A 16,444-nucleotide genomic window follows, 5' to 3' on the forward strand; every position below is an offset into this window, starting at 1 on the left:
TACCTCAGAAATAGCGGTACTAGTAGCATTGTTAAACTTATCCTTGGCAGCAAGAGAGTCCTTGTTATCACGAATCCTTGGCAGCAAGAGTCCTTGTTAGCAAGAGCGCATGCGGACTCCCTGTTCTTGCTGGTACTGTGCTTCGATCTTTTCATTTCCCTTAAGTTTCTCATTTTCCTACACAGCATCCTATAGATTTTGGCTCAACTCCTTTTCCCAATCAACCATGATCTTATAGACAAACAACAACCAGCGATACGCCCTGCACGGGCAAGCCATTCCCGAGAGCGTAAACGTGTCGGCTGGTGAAAACTCCCCCAATATTTCAGGACTTCCATCGGTTCTACAGCCCATCCTGGTCTATCTACCTGGGGCGCGCTCGCCTTACGTCTAAACATTGTGTATATACAAACTTCTTCACTTGACGGAGTGTCAGCCCTAGTCGCGTACGAGAACAGTACCACACCGGGCAGAACACCTGCTCAAGGGGAGTCACCTAACGACACTGCACACAACAAAAAGCAAACAGTAGCACACATGCTGATCAGCAGGTATAAGCTGGCGCCCACACACACTTACACAGCAGACATACAAAACCAGCACTTCTGTCTCAGGGAGACGACTGGGGAGGGGAGGGGGCGAGGTGGGCAGTGGCAGGAGCAAAGCAGCTCCGGCTCTGTCCTTCTCTGCTGACATTCTGACAACACACCGCAATACCCCGATTCCGGCTGCGCACATACAAGCGGTTGATAAGGAGGAACAGATGCAGTACCTGGCGCAAATGGAGGAGGGTTAAGAACGGAGGAGCGCGATAACAACTTTCATCGCTGTTGCTGTAAAATCTCCTCCGCAGTTGGAGCAGATGCAGGCATAGCTTTAACTGGGGTTAAAGGTGGATATAAATCAGGTTCAGTCTCTGGATTTATTGGACCAGGATGAAAGGGGCTCCCAGGATCATCCTCAGGGCTATTACAGAATAGGGTAGAGTGAACTTGAGTGCCTCCTTTCCCTTCGGCATGTTCTGATCTCGGCTAGACCAGGGGGCAATCGTCTGCTTTAAAATTAGGAGGTGGGGCAGTTGCCCCAGATGGAGCAGCATTGTTATTGCTCGCAGCTTGTCTGATATCCTCCTGTTTCCGTATCATCTCTAGAATTTGCTGCCAATCGGTTTGATAAGAGATAGATCCCACTCGGTTGCAAGCTTCTATCATATCTATTAAGCCTGGATTCTTTAAGATACGCCTACAATCGACATTAGCATTCTCTACCGCAAGCTTTAACATCAGTGCTTCCTTGGCTTCTATGTTCTCCACTTGTTTATGAATAGCTTCCTGCAGGCGGTCAATAAATGCCATGTAGGGTTCATTAGAAACCTGCTTGACAGTTGTAAAAGATCGAGTTGCCTTTCCTGTGTCAGGAACCTTTACGATAGCTTGTAAAGCAAGGTCTGCTGACTGTTTTAGTATCTCTGGAATTAGTCTCGCCTGCAGCTGTGGGGTATCAACAGGTGCTTCCCCTAACAACTGAGGGATGCCCGCTCCCTGCAGTGGATCGCCGTCCCCTCTTGACAAATTATCTACTGTGGCAACGCTGCACGCATCTCTCCAGTGAGTCATAAAAAGAACTCGCTGTGTTGGGGTAGAAATAACTTCGGCTAGCTGCTTGATATCGAATAGAGTTAGTATGTGTCCTTTCATAATGTTATTTAATAATCCTTGTGCATAAGGGGAGGTTAGTCCATGCTGCATAATCGTTTTCCGCATTTCTCTAACCAGCTCCCACCTTATCGGTTCCCAGGTGTTTGGTCCATTTTGATTACGCAGTACCGGACAGGCGATGGCAGTAGCGGCTTCCATATCGCCATCCTGTAATGCCTGTTTACATAAGTTCTGCCCGTGTTGAGCAGGATTATAAGTTGCAGTGACCGCCGGACTTGGTTCCGGACTTGGCAAGGAATCGCCCCAACCCAGTAACACAGGCGACTGCAGCAGTATCAACGTCACATCTAGCGGGGGTGCTAATGGCGCAGCCGGACAGCTCGGGGGATCAGGTTTCCCCCCCTCTGTCTGAGTAGTAATCGGGCTGTCCGGTGCCATAGCTGCAACGGCGGCTGCTGTGACATTTCGTTCGGATTTTACCTGCTGTAAAGTATCTTTAATCAACCTCCAGGTTGTCAAAACCTTTGTGGCAGTCGCATCCCCTTTTGTTGCAGTCTCAAATAAAGTTTTGCCCGCTTGCTCCCAACTTGATAATTGGAAAGCTGTTGTAGAATCAGCGGGAAGACCCCTGCTTTTTAGCCATGCCAGTAAAAGCTGAATAGTTCCTTCATCGTATTGAATACCCCTTCTACTTAAAAACTTTTCTAATATACATACAATTGCCTTTTCCTCTGAGGACTCTCTCGATCCCATTTTCACACATCCCCGGCTGCTCACCTTTTCCTGGTGATTATTCGTCCGGACTGCAGCTCTCCTATCCCGCTACCTTTTTCTCATTCAGCCGGGCTGCTCCACCAGTCATACATTCCTACGATTTTTGTCCCTGTTTGGGCGCCATTTGTGGAGCATGGATTCATGGACTCTGGCAGGGTACAGACCAAAGACCTTTATAGCAACAATCTGACAGGCTTTATAGCTATACACGCTCTCCACGCGCAAGTTGTGTCCTGCTGATAGGTTGAAGGTTGACTGCCACGCGCTTCTCTACTTCTTCCGATTGGTTTCTGCTGTCTGTTCACGAGGAGCAGCAACTTCATTCTCACGTCCTGTTTCTTGCTGATTCTTACTTGTTTTCCTGTTCTCTCAAGCCCTCTCTCAAGGACGCAGCTTTATCTCATCAAGGTCAAACAGACCTATGCTGCTTTCTATTCCCACAATCTCTCCTGATTTAGGCAAATGGAAAAAGGAAATTATGGATTTAAGGGATGAGTCACTATCTCATTTGGTAAACGTATTTGCTGTTCAAGCCAGAGCCCTTGGGTTCGTTCTAAAAAGCCCAGTTTGAGCGTAAGCCTTCGTCCTGATGGAGTTGTCAGAACTCCCCTGCAGTCATGAACTTGCTTTTGACTTGCTATGAGAAATGGGGCAGGTTCCTGACGAAGCTGCTCATGGGTCATATTTCTCGGTGCACGAGGCAAATTTCTAACTGCCTGATTAGTGCATGCATGTAATAAATAGCCAAATTCCTTAAACAGAAATGGCACTTATTTTATTATAGGGACAAAGTCAATAAAGCAAAAGCACAGCGCTGGGTGCATGACTCAAGTCAGAGGCACACCAGCTAACACTTCAACCATGTCTTATATACATTCAATATTGCATACGTATTCACTATTTTAGGCAGAGTAATTGTTTATAATGATTGATTATCATTAGTCCCTTTTCTCTTCTATTTGTGTGTTTCCTTCTGACAATTGTTTCTGAGGATCGATGATCTTCAGTTCCCTTTTCCCATGCATCTGTTTCCTTCTGGTAGGATCAGCTCCCTTTTCCCATGCATCTGTTTCCTTCTGGTAGGATCGATTATCATCAGCTCCCTTCTCCTATGCATCTGTTTCCTTCTGTTAATCACTTGTGGAGTCTTTTGGAGAAGTTCTCTTTTGTTTCTCTTGGATGTTTTTCTTCATGATGTTTTTCTTCATAGTTGCTGTTAGTTGTTATCTTTGAGGTTTCTCATGTTTCCTAATTTACTAAAGGTTAGTTATCCTTATAAGTCAAATATTTGTAGCCTTGTTATTATGGCGAAAGCCAACAATATCTTCACTATTTTTCACAATTCCCCCTTTTTGTCTTTTATACTACATTTGGCTTGAGCCATAACTTTCATTTTGCTTAATCCATTTGTTCTGTTCATAGATCGATTCTGCTTCTTCCAATTGTTGTGGAGTATTTCTTATTTTCCTTAATGCCATTATCTTTTTAGTTGAGCCTGGGGCTGCCAATTTTGGATTCTTGGGTATGGAAACTTCTTGCATGCTTTGGACTACTGTTGTAATTAAGCGTATAAAACAAGGGATTAAGCAAGGAAGAAATAATAAACCAGCGACTGAACATAAGAGAATGTAGCCTAGTTTCTTCCACCAGGTTCCCCCAAAAACATTATTCCACCAATTATCATTTAACATAGATTCCCATTTTTGAACCGGTACATGCGCAATTTTCTGGATTTCTTCTGTTATTTCCAATATTGCATCCCCATTATCATCTATCTTTAAACAACAATCTGAAGTGTTCCATTTTCCACAAACGCCCCCTTCTTCCGCCAGTAAGTAGTCTAAGGCTAATTGGTTTTGGTAGATAGCAGCCCTCACTATTTCGGCTTTTATCATATCTTGTACCCCACCTCCGTCTGATATGTCCCAATGCCCGGCTTTAGTAAAGCAGAGCCATTGTTCCCCTCTAGGACAATGTACTCCTAGTCTTGTTCCGCCTATTCCTAAATTCTTCCCAACTCAATATTCGTGTTGGTCGTATTTGCACACTGTTAACTCATGGTGGTTATAACAGCGACTGTTGATATGCGAATGCACTGTCATAGTGGAAACCATCTTCCTATTCCAGGAGACCTGCTGGTAACACTTCATGCTTTCGTTACTGGATACTAAGGATACCGCTAATAACCATACGAGGAGTGGAGGTCCAGTATGGCTTATACTCCTACCTCTCATGCCTATTGGGGTGCTTCCAACAGCCGAGAAATAATTCTTCTTGGCAGCGAGTACAGTGGCCAACCTGGTCTTGCCCTCCATCCTCTTTTGATCCGGTATCCCTGGCTCTTGTAGCAGGTAGGGTTCTTATCTCTTTTTCCAAGCAAATCATTTTTTACACTTGGAGACCACTGTTTCCCACCATTCTTCAGGAATTTCCCACAAAACCGGCACTAGCAATTCCCACCCACAAATTAATGTTATGATATTGGTATATCGTATCTGAGTTTGAGCCAAACTCGAATTTTGCTTCCGGCAATTTAAACAGAAGGGATGTCTTCGGGATGAATGGTAATACCAATTTTGCTTACAACCTAAGCATTCGCACTTCACCCAACTATGATGTCTAGCATAGGGATGTATCAGACAAGGTATACTACGGGGTACCGGAGGGGGCTGTAGTTCTTCCTCAAGGTTAGGATATAGCCGACCATCTTCTTTATATAAATCGCATGCAAGTGCAAACAGAGAGTTTTCAGTTTTATACAACCCTGACCCTCTTGTCTGTAACGGGAGTGCTCTTCCTCAAGGAGGATATCTAATTTTCCTTAAGGTTTGCCCCGGCCGTACCCGAAACCAACGATAAAGTTCTGGTTTCACTCCCCAAGTTTCTGTGATTTCTAAGTTATTATTCAGTTCCTCTCCCATACATCACCGCGTTGGTTGGCGTTTTAAGGTGAGTCTGGTGTCCCCGGGAGTTGAAGTCAGAGTCCAATCTCTAGGTTCTTCTACTGGTTCTTTTATTCTGCTGGCGTGAGTCCACCCTTTTTCCTTCGTCCGTACTGCAGCTTCCGTAGTCAACAGCACCTGAAAGGGACCTTCCCATTGAGGAGTTAAAGATTGCTCTCTCCATGTTTTTACTAAACCCCATTCTCCAATTTTAATGTTATGGATCTTAAAATCCAACAGGGTAGTTTGTGGGAGCAACCCTTTATTTCTTAGTTGTTCCAAGTTCTTTGCAATCTGCATTACGTATTGTTTAATACTAGCCTCCCCTCCTTCACAAGTGAGTGATTTGAGTTTTCGGAGGGGTGTGAAAAGATTGTAACAGCTCCTCCAGAGTCTGTCCAAACAGGTTGGGAGACCCCGTAAACCCTTGAGGTAGCTTTGTCCATCTAAGCTCCTGTTTACATCCGGTGTTTGGGTCCTCCCATTCAAAAGCAAAGATATCTCAACTTTCCTCAGCCAGGGGACATGCCCAAAACACATCTTTTAAATCCACTACACTAAACCAGGTGTGTTCCGGGGGAACTTTGCTCAGAAGGATATAAGGGTTTTGTACAACAGGGTACCGAGTCAAAGTTCTCTTATTCATCTCCGTAAGTCTTGCACCAACCTATATGTCCGCTGCAGCCAAAACTTGCTGATTAATTTTGGATTCATCCTCCTGACTTAATATTTTTGCAGTCATTTTCCCCTCTTCGGGGATTACTCCAACCCCCAGCTGGATCTGCAAGTCTCTTCCCAACAGATTGCACCCAGCTCCAGGCACTAACAAGATGTTCCCTACACCTATTTTGTCATTACCTTCAAAAACCACCTGCTTGATCACCGGGGCTTTAAAACTTTCCCCCTTTGCTCCCATTACATTAATTGCTTCTTTACTTATAACGCATCCTTTAAGTATGTTACAAACACAAGTTCGCTCAGCTCCTGTATCTACTAGAAATTCTAATACTTCCTCCTGGGGCCCACTCTTAGGTTTATCAAGGGCTCAAGGTGATAGCTATCCCCCAGGAGGTAGAGCCCCTGACACCCCTAATCCTCAATTTCTCTAAACATTTTCTGATCTTTATCCCTTTGAGGACATTCCTTCTTAAAATGCCCAAGTTTCCCCCAATAGAAACATCGACTTCCTTCATTCCTTTTCTCAGTTCCCGATGGTCCCCTCCTGGGAGGGATCTGGTTCCATATAAAAGTCTCCTCCCACCTCTCAGGATTCCATCCCATCCCCCCCATCACCCTGGGATTTTTCTGATTATTTCCTTCCCTCATGGTGGCTACTATGATTTTAGCTTTTGCTTTAGCCTTCTCCTCATCTCTTCGTACATATACTTTCTGAGCTTCCCTCAGTAATTCGTTCAGGCCCCGATCCTGCCAGTCCTCTAGTTTCTCTTAATTTTCTTCGAATGTCTGGCCAGGTGTGTGTAACAAATTGAACTCTCAGTAATGTTTGTCCCGTGGGACTCTCTGAATCTCTTCCTGAGTACTGTCTCATGTCAGGTCGCAGCCTTTCAGGCCATTCGGTCGGGGTTTCCTCCCTTCCCTGCTGCCCATCAAATGCTTTGGTTACATTCTGCCCTCTAGGGGCGGCTTCTTTTATACCTTTAATAATTAAATTTCGATAATCACTCATGTTCCTACGACCCTCTACATCATTTTGATTCCAATTTGGGTGTACTATTGGCATCTTCTGGTCCCCAGGTGGGCCTTGCTGATTTTCTCTTTCCCAAATTCTCATCCCAGCTGTTCTAATCATTTGCCGTTCTTCGGGAGAAAATATTATACTCATTATCGACTGCATTTCCTCCCAGGTATAAATATCAGGGCCTAGGAATTGGTCTAATTGTTCTGATAGGCCTATTGGATCTTCCAGTAACCCTTTTAATTCCTTTTTAAAGTTCCTGACTTCAGTGGGAGTCAAAGGAACGTTTACAAATCCTATCCCCCCTTGTGCTCCCCCCAGGGGTACTTCCCTTAAGGGGAATAAACTAACTCCTGGTGTTTCCTGCATTGTGTCTTGGTCTTCCGATTCCTTTACTTTAACAGAAGTTTTCCTCCGTAACCTAGGAGAGTTTGTAAGTGATACTTTTTCAATTAACCTCTCAGACCTGTCCGACCTTCTCCTAGCACTAGGTGTCAGCTCTTTTCCAGGAGAAGGGGGGCTGTTGGAGGGAGGCGGTAGGGAGGGGGCAGAATTTCCAGAGGATCCCACCGCTTCTCCTTTTCTTCCCTTGAGATCTCAGATATTTTAAAGGTACTAACTCCTTTTGGCCAAATCTCCCCTTTCCAGCAGGAGGCATATTCACTCTCCTCTGGGCTGAAGGATTCTTTAAAGTTTACATAAAGGTTTAAAGCCTGGCATATCCACCCTTCAAAGGACCCATATCTAGGCCAATACAAATGGTCTGCTCGTATAGGTTCCTTTGTCCATTCTATCATACAATACTGAATCATTTTAACTTTATCCTTATTTTCAGTATCTGGATCAATATTCCAATTAGCCAATTTTATCCCCAAAGGACTGTCTTGGGGTATATCTGCTGGCACTTTCCCGCTCCCCTTTTCCCTGGGGCTGTCTTCCGCTCACCACAGCAGTCAAGCGCCCAATTTTCCCGGGGCTGTCTTCCGCTCACCACAGCAGTCAAGCACCCAATTTTCCCGGGGCTGTCTTTCACTCAATCTCTGACGCTTCGTCTCTTCACCGGCCAATTCCCTCGCGGGAGATTGGAACCGCGGTTAGAAAGACTCCACACTCGCTCCCCAGATCCGGACTATCTGGTCCAAGTTCCACACACACAGCAATCAAGCCCCAAACCCGCCCAACCAAGCAGTACTTACAGTCCTGTTTTCTTGCCTGGGTCTTCGTGCACAAGAATTATGGGCTACCGCGGTTTTTCCTGGGGAGACTTACCCCTTTTGCTTTATGAGTCCCTCCTCTCGTGGGATTATCAGCTTGGAGTCTCAACAGGCACCGGGAAGTCCTCTGAGCAGGCTGCTGAAATCGGTGGGGTGCACCTCCTGCTCGGGGTCTCGGAGCCCACTGGGACCAAGTGAATTCTCCTGGACGAGCCCCCAAATTGTAATAAATAGCCAGATCCCTTAAACAGAAATGGCACTTATTTTATTATAGGGACAGAGACAATAAAGCAAAAGCACAGCGCTGGGTGCATGACTCAAGTCAGAGGCACACCAGCTAATACTTCACCCACGTCTTATATACATTCAATATTGCATACGTATTCACTATTGTAGGCAGAGTAATTGTTTATAATGATTGATTATCATTAGTCCCTTTTCTCTTCTATTTGTGTGTTTCCTTCTGACAATTGTTTCTGAGGATCGATGATCTTCAGTTCCCTTTTCCCGTGCATCTGTTTCCTTCTGGTAGGATCAGCTCCCTTTTCCCATGCATCTGTTTCCTTCTGGTATGATCGATTATCATCAGTTCCCTTCTCCTATGCATCTGTTTCCTTCTGTTAATCACTTGTGGAGTCTTTTGGAGAAGTTCTCTTTTGTTTCTCTTGGATGTTTTTCTTCATGATGTTTTTCTTCATAGTTGCTGTTAGTTGTTATCTTTGAGGTTTCTCATGTTTCCTAATTTACTAAAGGTTAGTTATCCTTATAAGTCAAAGATTTATAGCCTTGTTATTATGGCGAAAGCCAACAATACCTTCAATATTTTTCACATTGCATATGAAAACAAAGTTCTCACCACCTGCTTTATTGCTAATGAAAACAAAGATTTTGCAAGCTGCATTAAAATAAGGCCGAGCATTTTTTTCACAGTGGTAAGATCAGGATGATAACTAAAGAAGTGTTTGTAAGCACCACAGAAAGCACAGGGGTATGCTTGCAAATACTAGTTCAAATTGCACAGTAACAGTGGACATGGGTAAATTCATGGTTGATGCGTGGCCCCACCTATGTAAATTAGTGCGCAGGCTCTGTTTTCTTTTTCCATTGTTCTCTTTTGAGTAGGTGGTATCATTTGGGTAGATGGTCAATAAGTCGGTGGTTACGATCTCCCCCTGCTGAAATTACCTTTTACCTACTTCTCCTCTAATCTTGGCAGTTCCAGGTGGTTTTCTTGGTTTGCTGACCAGGCCTACAGTTCATCATTCTCTTGAGAGGAATATCCTGCTTATCAGCAAAGCTACATTGTCTAGTAGTTAGTTCCTTAATTTAATCTTAGATAAATCATGTCTAGTTACTATTTCTCCATAAATGATCAAATAGAGTTGGGGCCTTATAGAAGACTTTTAGCAGCAGTGGTAGGTTCCCTTGGTTGCTTCAATTACGTGTTACATTTCATTTTTCTAGTTAATATCAATTTTACTACAACAATTTCCCCCCTTTGAGACTTATCGAAGTCTTTATGTACTTCGACGAGTCTCATTTTCTATCCCATATCACTAATACATAAGATTGAGATAATTGCCTGGTGTCCTGGTTCTGGCAGGGATAGGGTTAATTCTCCCTGGGCTCCGGCAGGGACACAGGTATTTATGATGGAGAAAAAGACTTCACTGAGAGGTTCAAAGTAACAATTTATTTGGACTTCACTCACAGGTCCGATACACCACTATTGCAAGTTCTTATGGATACAATGGAAGAGTGCACTATTGCAATTTAAGGGGAAAAGAACAAAACAATTCACAGAATACGCTATTACCACCTGTTATAGATTGAGGCCCAATAATTGACAGGAACCAGTCCAATTAATCAAATTAGTTTATTAAGCAAGCGGCAACAAGCAAAACAGCGCTGGGCAGCTGGGGAGTCTTTGCTCCGCCAACGGCGCACACCCACTTCCCGAAAGTAGTTGATTATATACTCTTCTGGTTCCCGTATATGTGTCAATCCTGGTATATTCCGTGTCTGAGCGACGTGTTGCTAGGGGGTCGGTCTTGTCCCGCCTCCTGATGGTCCTGAGGCTGAAGGCTCCTCATCTTTATCAGTGTCCTTGGGGAGACTCTTTTCAGCTTATCTCACAACTTAGCTCTTCCCTTTGAAGTGTTAAAACACACCAGATGCCTGTGATTTAGGCCTTGAGGTGTCAAAGTGCCCCAGACAGCACACCAGATGCCTGTGATTTAGGCCTTGAGGTATCAAAGTGCACCAGATAGCACACTGGATGCCTGCGATTTAAGTATGTGAAGAGTCGAAACAGTGTAAGTTTTCACCAGCCTTTAAGAAAGCCTGATTTGATTAACAAACATGATTCTATTTATTACACCACCTAACAAGTGATCCCGAAAAGCAACAACACAAACCACCAGCGCGCTAGATATGAATACCTTAAACGAGTGCGCAAATCACGATCTTAAAGCATGCTGGACATCACATGTACATTATTAAATCACTTACCCTCTCTCTCTCAGGTAATGCCACTCAATCCCGGGAAGTTACCTTGCACAGTGTCCTGGACAAGGTGGGGCAGAACCTCCTACAGGCCAGCTGTATCTTTGGAAGATTCCCCCAGTTTTCTCCCCAAAACTTTGGACTATATATATATATCTCCTTTTTCGGATATATATATCCTTTTTCCCGGGACTGTGCTTGAATGGATTACACTGTCTGGGATGGTTATGTCCGGTGGTTTGATGACCCCTTAGGTAGCAATGTTTATTTTGTGATGTCTGGTCTCACACTCACTGAATAGTGGTGGGACTTGACTCAGGGCATTTTGTTTGTTAAAGGCACCATTCGGGTTTCAGTTCGGGTTTCAGTTCTTATTGTGATGCAGTATTGAGACCACCCCAGGCTGAGCCATTTCCACAGCTCCCCCCAAGTTATCTCTGCATAGATAGGGATCAATAAGCGGCTGCCCAGACCAGATGGAGCTGAGTTGAATGACAACTCCCTGCATCTCACCTTTTGTGTTCTGAAACCGGTTTAGCCAGGTGCTCCCATTCAGTATTCCCTGCCATGTGAGCCGTGCCCATCCTGAGCTGCCAGGGGAGGGGGCAGGGGGTCGCTGCTTGGAGCGGGCTGGGGCATCCCGGGTCTGGTCGGTGAGTGGCGGTTCTGTAATTGTGTTTGTATATTCCTCTGTCCGTGTTATTGTTGTTGTTTTCTTGTTCCCTTTGCTGTTCTGTTAAACTGCCTTTGTCTCAACCCACGAGTTTTGCCTTTTTCTTCTGATTCTTCCTGTATTGGGAAGGCCCGAGCGAGCGGCACGTGGTTCTTTGTTGCCGTCTGAGGCTAAACCACGACACCTGGTAATGATACTCTTAAGACATCCAAACAAAATAGAAACAAAAATCACTATGTTCAAAAAAATGATTAGGTTTTGCAATAGACTTTGCAGCTCGAGTGTATTAGTTGAACAGTTATAAATTTGTGTACAATTCCAATTGTTAACATAAAGGATTTCTTTCCTATTGTCCATCAAATTAGAAGGTAAATTAATTTTTCTTATTTTCTCTTTTGACTGATTCCCTGTTCAATCAATACACCAAGGAGTAGATTGCATATAATGCCATTCTCCTTGTTCTACAGTCTTCCAGACTGAAGTGAACTGCATTCCCCAAGGGAATCGATCACATGGTTACGTTTCTTAATCAGTCCAAGTTGCTGGGTCTCATTAACATGCTAACCCCAGTCTTTAGAATCATTCCCCATGTTATAGTTGAATTTAAAATAAATCGAGTCCGAAATAGATTCAATAAATATTTATTGAGGTAGGAAGGCAAAAGCAGCGCTGGGCGGCCGGGGAGTCGCAGCTCCACCAAAGGCTCGCAAATTCAAGCAAGCTGAGCAGCTCTTTTTATCTTCACGGAGGTCGGTACGCCCCTCTGTAGCTTCTTGCTTGAGGTAGTTTAGATAAAATGTTGGTCACAGAATCAGCTCAAAACAATACATTCTGATAACATTGTGGTTAAGCTTTTTGTCAAACAGGAGTTCCCATGTTGGTGTAGCAAGATAACATTGTGGACATGTCTCTTCTGGTTAAACAGGGAGTTCTCAAGACTGCCACAATGGGTTCCTTCCTCTTGCTTAACTTGTTCGATCAGCAAATCACCTTTAGTTACTTATTACAATAGAAAGAAAAGGTGGGATGTAGAGGAACCTCCAGCGTCTCCCCCACCCTATGTCCCCCCTCCGCAAGGTCCTGAGCAAGATCTCCCTCCAACAGCCCCCACAGAACCTGGGGAAGAGGCTCCTCCTTCTAATCGAAGAATAACTAGAAGTCAAACTAGAGAAAGGAGGGAGGAAAACTTGTTGTATCCCTTAAGGGAGACTGCTATGGGGGGACCACAACCCGGAGTTGGATTTGTATCTGTACCCCTCAGCTCCGGGGATGTGAGGGAATTTAAGAAAGAAATGGGACACTTGTTAGAGGACCCATTAGGGGTAGCAGAACGTTTTGATCAATTCCTCGGGCCTAACATTTATACTTGGGACGAGATGGAGTCTATCTTAAAGATCTTGTTCACAAATGAAGAACGAGGAATGATCAGAACGGCAGGCATGAGGCATTGGGATCAGAGGCATCAGCATGGTCCCGCCGGAGATGTAAAATGGCCCTTACAGCGGCCCAATTGGGACAATCAAGACCCCGCACATAGAAATAACATGATTGATCTCCGGGATATGATAATTCAGGGGATTAGAGATTCTGTACCCAGAGGGCAAAATATTAATAAGGCCTTTAATGAACAACAAAAGAAAGATGAAACCCCCACCGAATGGCTGGAAAGATTGAGAAAAAGTTTACAGCTATATTCCGGGTTAGACCCCGATAGCCAAGTGGGTCAAGCCCTGCTGAAAACTCAATTTGTAGCTAAATCTTGGACAGATATAAGGAGAAAGTTAGAGAAAGTAGAAGACTGGCAGGGAAGGGGGTTAGATGAATTATTACGAGAAGCTCAGAAGGTGTATGTGAGAAGGGAAGAAGAAAATCAGAAGAAACAAGCCAGAATCCTGATGGCAGCTGTAAGGGAAGGACAAAATCAGGGCAGGAGAGGAGAAAGTCCCCGGAAGGGCCCAGTAGAACCGAGAAGAAGAAGATTTAGTTCGCAGGACATAGAATGTTTTTATTGTCGCAAGAAGGGACATCTACAGAGAAATTGTCGGAAAAGAAGGCAGGATGAGGAGATTTTTAAGGAAGATTAGGGGGGTCAGGGGCTCTATTTGCTGGGGACCCCTAAGGTTACCGAGCCCGTGATAAAATTGAAATTGGGTCCTCAGCACGAAGTGTTCGAGTTCCTTGTGGACTCGGGTGCCGAAAGATCAACAGTCCAAAAGTTACCATCTGGATGTGTTGAATCAAAGGATAAACTCCAAGTAGTTGGTGCAAAGGGGGAACCTTTTAAGGTGCCCCTGATAAGGAATGTAACAATAGAAGCCCCAAATAAATATGGAGTGGGAACATTTTTATTGGTCCCAGAAGCTGAGTATAACCTCTTGGGACGAGACCTGATGGTGGAATTAGGAATCAATTTGGAAGTAGAGCAAGAGAAATTAAAAGTAAGATTATGCTTATTAACTGCAGAAGATGAAGCCAAGATTAATCCAGAAACTTGGTATAGCCCAGGGTCGGTGGGAAAATTAAATATCAAACCGATCACGGTCTCCATAAGAGACCCAGACCAGCCAATTAGGATAAAACAGTATCCCATCTCTAGGGAGGGGAGAGAAGGGTTGCAGCCAGTAATTGAGAGACTTTTGGCCCAAGGGCTTTTGGAACCCTGTATGTCTCCCCACAATACTCCCATATTGCCCGTAAAGAAGCCGGATGGGTCCTATCGTTTAGTACAAGATCTGAGAGCCGTAAATGAACGAACCATTACCCGGTTCCCTGTGGTGGCTAACCCGCACACTATACTTAATCAGTTAAGTCCAGATTATAAATGGTATAGTGTTATAGATTTAAAAGATGCTTTTTGGGCTTGTCCCTTAGAAGGAAAATGTAGGGACTATTTTGCTTTCGAGTGGGAGAACCCCAAGACCCATAGAAAACAACAATTACGGTGGACCGTTTTGCCCCAGGGATTTACAGAGTCTCCGAACTTGTTTGGACAAGCTCTGGAACAGTTACTGGAATCTTATGAATTAAGTCAGGGACTAATTCTAATACAATACGTGGAGGATTTATTGATCGCTGGAAGAACTCAAGAAGAAGTCAGAAATGAGAGCATCAAATTATTGAACTTTTTAGGCCTCAAGGGATTAAAGGTTTCTAAATCCAAATTACAGTTTACTGAAGAAGAGGTAAAATATTTGGGGCATTGGCTCATAAAGGGACACAAGAAATTAGATCCCGAAAGAGTAAAAGGAATTTTGTCTCTAACAGCGCCCACTAATAAAAGACAGATAAGACAGTTATTGGGATTATTAGGGTATTGTCGACAGTGGATAGAAAATTACAGCAGTAAAGTAAAATTCTTGTACGAAAAATTAACTAAAAACGGGTTGGTAAAATGGTCCCCTGAAGATGAGAATCGTTGGGAAAATATAAAAAGAGATCTGGTAGAAGCACCTGTCCTCAGTTTACCCGATATCCATAAACCCTTTCAACTCTTTATCAATGTAGATAACGGGACAGCTTATGGGGTTCTGACCCAAGGATGGGCAGGGCAGAGAAAGCCTGTAGGATATTATTCTAAAATACTGGATCCTGTAAGCCGCGGGTGGCCCACCTGCTTGCAAGCAATAGTGGCCACTGCATTAGTAGTGGAAGAAGTTGGAAAAGTCACCTTGGGAGGTGAACTAAAAGTATACACCCCCCATAACATTCGAGGAGTATTGCAACAACGGGCTGATAAGTGGCTTACAGATAGTCGACTGCTAAAATATGAGGGAATTTTAATTAACTCCCCTCGACTAGAAATGGAAACCACTTCTATTCAGAATCCTGCCCAATTTTTATACGGAGAACCTAAAGAAGATTTGACACATGACTGCCTCCAACTAATAAATTTGCAGACTAAAATAAGGGAGGACTTAGAAGACGATGAATTAGACGAAGGAGAAAAATTATTTGTGGACGTCTCCTCACGAGTGGTTGAAGGACAACGGAAATCAGGATATGCTATTGTGGATGGGTATACTTTTAAGATAAAAGAATCAGGACCATTAAGTAAAGCCTGGTCCGCACAAGCGTGTGAGTTATATGCTATGCTAAGGGCATTAAAGCTCTTAGAAAATAAAATTGGAACTATTTATACAGATTCAAAGTATACCTTTGGGGTGGTACATACTTTTGGAAAAATTTGGGAAGAGAGAGGCTTAGTTAACACCCAGGGAAAAGGATTAGTCCATGAAAAGCTAATCTTAGAAGTTTTAAAGGCATTAAGAGGTCCACTAAAGATAGCCATAGTCCATGTAAAAGGACATCAGAAGGGACTAACCCATACTGTAAGAGGAAACAATCTAGCCGACGCGGAGGCAAAACGGGCTGCATTATTAATGGTTCAGACCTTGAGAGAGGAACCTGAAAGGCTAAAATTAGATAAAACTTTCACTCTCCAAGAATTGGATAAGCTAAAACAAATTGGAGCAAAAAGAGATGGTGATAAATGGCTGCTACCAGACGGCAGGGAAATTCTTCCAAAAGGATTAGCTCGGGGAATACTGAATAAATTACACCATAAAACTCATTGGGGAATTCAAGCTTTAGTGGATCAGTTTGAGACAAACTATGCCTGTGTCGGAATATACGGTCTAGCTAAGAGGATTTTAGAGGGATGTTTAACCTGTCACAAAGTGAATAAACGACAACTTAGGGAAAAGGTTCAAGGAGGTCGTGAATTGGCTAAAAGACCCTTTGAGAAAATACAGGTGGATTTTACTGAATTGCCAAAGGTGGGGAGATATCAGTATTTATTGGTCTTGGTTGATCACCTTACGCACTTTGTAGAAGCCTTTCCAGTGGTAAGAGCTACTGCAAAGACAGTTATTAAGATTCTCTTGGAAGAAATTATTCCAAGATATGGGACTGTTGTGGTAATTGACTCAGACCGAGGTCCACATTTCACATCCAAAGTAATTAAAGAGACAACTGAATTGTTT

The sequence above is a fragment of the Rissa tridactyla genome, chromosome W (assembly GCF_028500815.1).
Source record: "Rissa tridactyla isolate bRisTri1 chromosome W, bRisTri1.patW.cur.20221130, whole genome shotgun sequence".
Taxonomy (NCBI): Eukaryota; Metazoa; Chordata; class Aves; order Charadriiformes; family Laridae; genus Rissa; species Rissa tridactyla.